Here is a 7,616-nt window from a genome sequence, read left to right as displayed (position 1 = left end):
CAGTAAAATGCGTTGTTGGGCTAGTTGGTGCATTATGAATTACGAAATTTGCACTAACCGGACATATTGTCTTCTTTTCTCTGTATGTCCAGTTAGCGCAAATTTTGTAATTCATAATGGTAAACAACGCATATAAAAACATACAAGTGTTTTTCTCCTAGGTAACAAAAATCATGGAAGTGATTTACACATAGAAAACAGTGCATATAAAAGCATATAGGTGCTTTTATTTTAGGTGTGAAAAATTAATGACACTGATAAAAACATACTAGAACGTGTAAATGTTACTTTGCTGAGTAACATCAATAATTAATAAACATATTCACAATGCCAGATGGAGTCACACTAACATCTAAATGATAATGGTGCTCTACTACTGTACACCATAGCAAAAATATTATCGTTCACAAAGAATTCAACTCGAAAAAAAGAATGTAGTAATTGGTAGTGTTTTTTTACTCAAAAAGAGAAAGTAATGTGAAGTGATGTGTGCTTGTTAAGCATGTGTTTAGTGATGTGCAATCATACAATAAAACTGTAAACAAGAACATTTGAATGCGAAAAAGTTAAGGGTAGCACATAGTAATTATCACAGCTTCTCTAGTACATGTCACATTTTGTGTTGCCAGAACATGCAGCCTTAGCCTGCTCGGTATATGTATAAACCAAAGCATGCTACAGATTAAAAGGTTATGACACTTGTGCACAGATGCAAGTAAAATCATTCATGTAAACAGGTTTAAAAACAACGAATGGCAATTTTGGGGAAGGCTTGTTATAATTACATAATTATTTGCATAATTACCAGCAGACAAACCAGGCAGTTGTCACATAGACGAGTCCTTTCTCCTTTATGGTGAAACGTTGAAAGTTGCCCGCATTTCGCCTGCACGTTTACCCACCCTTCCTCGTGTTTTCCAACTTTCTGTGTGACCCCGAGCTCGTTGCAGTGCTTTCAAGCGAAGTCGCCTTGCTGCACAGCTGGTGGCTTGATTGGAACTGCCTTTGGTAGGGGAGCCTCGGATGACCAAGCCATTTGATGAGCTGGGGCATCCACTTACCAGGATCTTATATGCCTGCTGAAGGTGTTGGTAGGCTTCCCCTTTCTTGTCTTCATCTTTGAAGTACATGATAACACTGGCGATCCGGTGTAGTGCATCAGTTAGTAGGCGTCGGGTGTTCTTGCTGGTTTGCCGCACCGTTTTTGGAAGCTCTGCCACAGTTGGCGCTGCGTCTGTTGCATCACAGTCCATGCCAGCATCAGACGTACATGGTGCGTCCCAGTCGCTTGGTGCAGCAGGAATGTCTCTGTGAAGACTTAGCAATGGCCCTTCGGTGTACTCTTTAGGTAGCCTTGCAAATGACCATTCACTAAAGAACCGAAAAATAGCGAAGAAGTGCTTGCATGGCAGCTTGTGCCTCATGAAATCCTGACATGTGCAGCATGGACTGTTTAAGTCAACAGTGTAAGGAACATCCGCTGTGCTAGACTTTACACGAAAAATGCTGCCGCATGCTGACTTGGCCACGTCCTCCAGCTCATATTCTTCTGCCATGTCTATGCGAGCCATGATGTGCTTGATCACTTTCGGAGGTCTATTGTGCAGGTAGGTTGGCACATATTCATGGTAGATGCGGTACGAGGAGGATCTTTCTACATTCTTCTGGATGAAGACGCTCTGTCGTTCTGGTAGGAACTATTTTACCACCGTGGTGATCAGGCTTGACAAGCTCCTTTTTCCGCGGCTCCATTTCAGGTAGTACTCCTTGAGGAGTCTGTTGTGTGTCTCGGTGCCATTGTTAGTTGTGATGACAACAGCAAACTTGTTTCGGTGAAACTGCACCCACATTTTGGCTACTGGCATCCACTGGGTCTCAAAATATGCCACCACCTTGGGGTTCTGCCAAAAAACAGAAGCTTTTAGAGAGCTGTAGGCGTTGTCGCATTCCTCTTGAGAGTTTGAGTTTGCGACTCTCCTGAAATGGTTCAGGAGAGCGTCTTTTTGGTCTGGTGGTACATCATTTTCTCTCCGTTTTACCCACCTTTCCCATGCCTGCTCGCGATGGAAGTTGCAGAGCATAATTTCGCTTTCTGGAAAGGTGTCTTGGATTGCGGCAATCTCTGCTTGACAGTAGTCAATCATCCAGTATTCTGGGGAGAAGTTTTTGTTCCAGTTCTTAAAAACAGCCAGAGCCTCACCAATACATGCTGCTGTTTCGAATTGCACCACAAAAACACCAGCTATCATGTAGTTTGTAGGTGTCTTAACTACTAAAAAAAAAGTGGCAGGCTGTAGTCAGTTGTCTTATTCGTGGCATCTAAACAGGTAACATTAATACCGTACTGCGTAAGCAGTTGTTGCATGAAGTGCGATTGGTAGCAGAAAAGCAAGGTTTGTTGGCACTCTTTTGCCAGCAAATTTTCAACATTGACGTGTTCGTCTTCATTGCAAGAACCTCCACTTGCCTTGTGAGGTTGGCAGTATGGCCGGAAGAAGACCTTGGAGGTTTTTTCCTATGCTTGCAGCTCAGATACCATCTGAATTACGTTCTCTTGGTCAAGATTACTGCAGCGTTCCTTTCTCAAGGCCTCCTGGATGTGGTTGTCAATATCTTTTGAGGTTGGGTAAAATGCTCTGCAAGTGGTGTCAGGTTTTTCTTTACCCGCAAACAGCACATCCTGAACATAATACTTCAGGCATTTCTTCACCTCATTCACAGATGTGATTCCTTCGCGAACTAGGTCACCGATGCGATTGATGATGTTCTGGTCCACTGCCTGACCGTGCTTTGCGAAATGGTCAAAGTCATGTTCCGTATGAGCTGCCATTTTTGACATCGTGATGTACAGTCTTATCTCGGACCTTGGTGGCTGGTTGCTCGCAAACTGTGTCGTTAACTTCTTCAGGGCCGTTGATTTTGCCGTGACAACCTTGTTTTTGGAGCCGCCTTGGACATCAATCTAGAAGCATTAAGTTCATGTTATTTTCATTCACTGTATATCATGGCCTGGCAAAAGCACTTTTTTTTTGTGGACATATACCGAATGTATATGTCCACCGCACCGCACCACGAAGATTTATTTGGGTGGCTTGTTTGATGTTGATGCAGATTTAACTAAGTGACAGCAAAAGAAAGGCTGAAATCCCAGCACACAGGCCTAGCGTGTTTGTTTTCCACCTCCATCAAGAAAATTACCACTGTGGACGGGATTAAGGTTACGTGCTTATGCTCAACAGCACAGTGATTTCGCCTAAACATGACCGGATTTTTAAGTAGCTACAGACCCAAGCATAATGATTCCTGTGCGCAAAAAAAGTGAGGATCAAACACACCGCTAGCAATTACAGTGGTTTCGGAAATCACTAAAAAAGCCAAACAAGCTGAGTGGCTTTTTCATCTGCTCTACTTTGGCTATGGGCGCTTCTTCAGTCTGTCACAGTGGTTATATTTCCTTTTTTTTTTCAGGTGGCCGCACTTAGTTTTTGCAAATTTATCGTGGGGTGTGCACTTTTGCTGGGGCTCAACTGAGTGCCTAAAGGATTTTTTTTAATCCATAGTTTTAATGAGCACGTTATTGTATGTGATAGTTTATGTTGAGGCTGCTGTGCAAGACCAGCAGCCGCAGGGCAAAGGTTTTCTCGGGCTATCTGACTATGGTGTGCGAGCAGGGGCTGAAGAAGATATTTTGAAGATAGCTCCGGCTCTCATCGCAGGCATTACGAGAGGTCATACCCTACTTTCCCATTTGTGGGCTTGTAAGCCACCTCGAAGGGGCCTTGACAAATTTGGCACCTATTCTAATGAAGGAGCCACACCTGTTAAAGAAGTTTGTGCCTTTGATGGCAAAAAAATATTTTTGAATGGGCAAGAACCGGATCCGAACTGACCAATACAATGCAATATGTACTGATCGCTACTATAGATACTAATTGGTAAAGGTTGGTACTGCCATACAACTGTTGAATTTTACGTCAGTAGTTGCAGATTGCACTGTGAGGGGAGCAAAGTTGGTGAAGTTGTGAATTTAATTCAGTGCTACCTAACAGCCTGCACCATCCCCACTAACCAGTTGTTTTAAACGCTGGCTACCGTAAGCACCGGCTGTGATGGGCAGTTCGCTATCTATAAAGCCGCTCGTGGATTAGAACAGAAACAGGAAAATGAGTTATTTCTCAATTATTTTAATAAATACTGTACCTGATCAAATGAACACTGCTAGAGAATGTTGTTCGTTGCACCATAAGTATGAGAAAAAAAGCATCTTCTTCATGATATGCTTGCGTTTATACCTATACAAGCCACTGGCTTTTATTGGCGCCCTTGGCAGCTTATGCTTCATCAGAAGATACTTGCTGGCCACTAGGTAGTACTAGGAAGGGAATTTTTTCCCCACGAAACTGCAGGTTCAAAAGCTAATAACGATTGTTAGCATCAATGCGACTCCCAGCAGAAGCCAACATGCAGTACCTAGCTTTGAAGGCTACGGTGGCACAAAAAAAAATGGCTGTAATTTATTGTGTAAGCCTTTAGTATTGAACTTATTGTCCCTGCACATAAATGTACAGTTGGTAGTAGTACTTTGTTTTTTGGCTGTGATAAAGCAAAATTGGCTTTACTAATTTTATGGTTTGCTTAAAATATGACAACCTTTAAAAGGGGTGGGAGCATTTTGAATAAACCTTCTTTAATGTGTGCCTACCAGCTTCAACATAAAACTAATAAATATGTAGCAGCTTTTAAATTGTTTTAGTAAAAGCAGCGGTACCACAGAACACATTGTATATAATGTTATCACTGAAATGACTGCGTGCCATACGTACCGCATAGTCAGGGAAGACTTGAACCTTCTTTATGTGCATCGTTGCAACACAGCCCTTCTTCTTTGTGCCTTGGATTTTGATGCGTCTCTTTTTGAAAGTTTCAGCTGTCCAGTCTCCATGGTGTTGTTCAGCAGCATTCTGTACAGCCTAAAAACAGTAATCAGAAACATTTTCAACCAGGAAAAAAAAATTTACAAATCATATAAAAACAACTTTGTCACATGAACACATTAACAAAGGGATGGCTACAGTAGTTGAGTTATACAACCAGAAATTTCTATGCAGTTGTTGTGGCAATGTTGTGCAAGGAAGTATCCAAGCATACTAATTCACTTTGCTCGCAATGATATGAAGGTGGTGATTAGTAAAGTAAAAAAAAGCATTAAATGCTCTAACTACTTTTTACTCCATTTTAAACAGGTACACGTTTGGTGCGCTCGAGATTGTTTTGTATTGCTACGTCATCTCTAGATTATTCTCTCGAACCCACTTGCAATGAACCTAATGTAGATGGTGACATACTTAGCATTTATGCTTGAACATAAATATTATTTTTAGTTATAGGTGCTGCTTTTTTGCCTCTTTCAGGTTCCTTAGGCTATCCAGATTTATTGTGAAAACTAAACTTGGTCCAGTATTATCTGGTAACTGGGTTATTGAACCACACATTGTATGGGGATGTTGGTGGCACTGCGATTGCATGCCTGCAGTTGGGACATGAAAATTAAGCTTGAACACGTACAAAATCAGCAACAAAGGTACTTTGGTTGCTTCTGGCTGCCTCAGTAGTAATATGTACTTGGTAGACACACAAAAGTTTAAGTGAGCAAAGCTGCTCACATGTAAGAGCTTCTTCAAAAAATAGCTTATCTAACTGGTATATGTTTATCTATAGCAAAAAATTACGCAAACCAGAACTGCCTTTTGATAACCCTATAAATTTTCTTTTCTTTTTACAAATTTTGAGCTGAATTCACAGACTTTTGAATAATAGATTTAGTTTCACAAAAGAACAAAATTCACTCAGAGCTATTGGCATGCATCCAAGGCATGGTTCACGACAGTATACAAAGAAGCTCCACGTACATTGCTATTCTTCTCATATGCAATTTTTTACTTTTATGCAAAAAAATAATCATATTTCGCATCTAGACAATTCAAGTGGGGTTTCAGGGATGGACAGAATATTGGTGGAGGTTACCAATAGTTGTCACTGATATCAGCAACCTACATTGACAAATGCATATTTTGAAATTGGAGAATGACCTAATTAAGTTCTAGATATAAGTACCTGGCAATGCCCATGTTATTCTTATATTTATTTTTAATGAACTTTTGACATAATTTTGGCCTCTAATGCTCATGAGAACATCTGGTGAAGCAGGAGCACTAGTACTGATGCTGGTTAAACGAGAGTGGGCCAAAATATTTTAAAAGTTCAAAATCACCAACAAAAATTGAGCAAAAACAATTATTGAGTGTAAAAATATGTAAGTTTGCGTTCTTTTGGATTATGTGTAACTTTCTATGCTTACTTACTGAAGAGGATGGCTGCCGTTCCTTTGCGTGTCTGTCTTTGCCATAAAGACATCCTTTATCAGTCAAGGCCAGCACCCGGAAAGGCATCACCAAGTTCAGTGGAACAGCTCCGCGGTTCATGGAGAACATCAGCTTCACTGCATGCAGATTTGCACCAATGGGTCACTTCCTGCTGTTTATGTGCTCCCCTGAAACTCTATGTTCACTAAAATTTGCCATATTGTGTCAACCTTACTAAAGAGAATGCATGGTAATTTTATTTTATTTCCGATTTTTCTCCCCGACACTCATTGTCGTAGTCTTGCAGCTCGCCTCGATAGCCACTGTCCAACTTTTTTTATTATCCAACTCTTTTCCCCTTCGCTCTGCTAGCTGTTTTTTAATGCGCCTTTGTGCGTGCTTGTGTGTTCACCCGTTCAGAATCGAACGTTCGGACCTAAAAGTTCAATTAAATTAGCATGGCACGCCTTTGAAAGGACACCCACATAGTTTTGAAAAAAAGAAAAATCGCAGTCGGACCATGGTTTTTGTTTGGCTTCACCGTGGAGCAGCGGCAACGTGCTGTGAAGCCAACTTCAGCTTTAAGGAGAGATCTTTCAGCGCGTCCGTACGCGCGTTTCCGTTTTTTTTTTTTTTTTTTTTTTCTTGGCTTAGTACGTTAGTACTTGTACGCCGCGCTTTTTATTACGCTACTATGTCGTTTCTTTACAACCCAGCTGTAAACATGGATAAATTACTGCAACAAACTTAAAAAAACTTGGAACTTTTGACTGCTTTACGGATACCAAGCCGCACTTGTAGATAATTTCTAAATGCATTGTACCAGGTAGATAAGTGGCAGCATTTGGTTCTAGGTCGTACTCACGTTTAGCAGGCTCGTCCAGGCTTTCTTGGTCAGCGTGCCGGGAATTGGTCACTTTGAAGGAAACCCCGAGACCGAGGAGTGATCTTTCGAGTTCTTCGAGCTCATTATCTGTTCTCACGTAGCCACGCCAGTTGTATTCATCACTTTCGAGGTCGAGTAAATACGATCGCACTATTGCCTCATCGCCAAATGAAACACAGCCTTCGGCATTCGTCATTTTTAGTCCCTGGACGCGAGCACGGTGTCGTGATGTCGTTCCTCGAAAAACTGGCGCTCTACTGCTTCCGCGTGCGCAGAAGCGTCCAAATGAATGTCGAGGCTTTCTCCACGGCTGCTTTATTTATCAAACGCACATGTACAAGGCAGTGGCGTAGCCAGGGGGGTTGGGG

General features: G+C 41.7%; 1 pseudogene; it reads right to left on the bottom strand.

Moving 5' to 3' along the window:
* Positions 1–341: 341 nt before the first annotated feature.
* LOC144175641 (uncharacterized) lies at positions 342–7,180 on the bottom strand (annotated as a pseudogene).
* Positions 7,181–7,616: the final 436 nt, after the last annotated feature.

The sequence above is a fragment of the Haemaphysalis longicornis genome, unplaced genomic scaffold, assembly GCF_048455015.1.
Source record: "Haemaphysalis longicornis isolate Haplotype H1 unplaced genomic scaffold, Haemaphysalis longicornis Haplotype H1 scaffold_3, whole genome shotgun sequence".
NCBI classification, from domain to species: domain Eukaryota; kingdom Metazoa; phylum Arthropoda; class Arachnida; order Ixodida; family Ixodidae; genus Haemaphysalis; species Haemaphysalis longicornis.
This window is presented reverse-complemented; position numbering and strand designations above follow the sequence as displayed.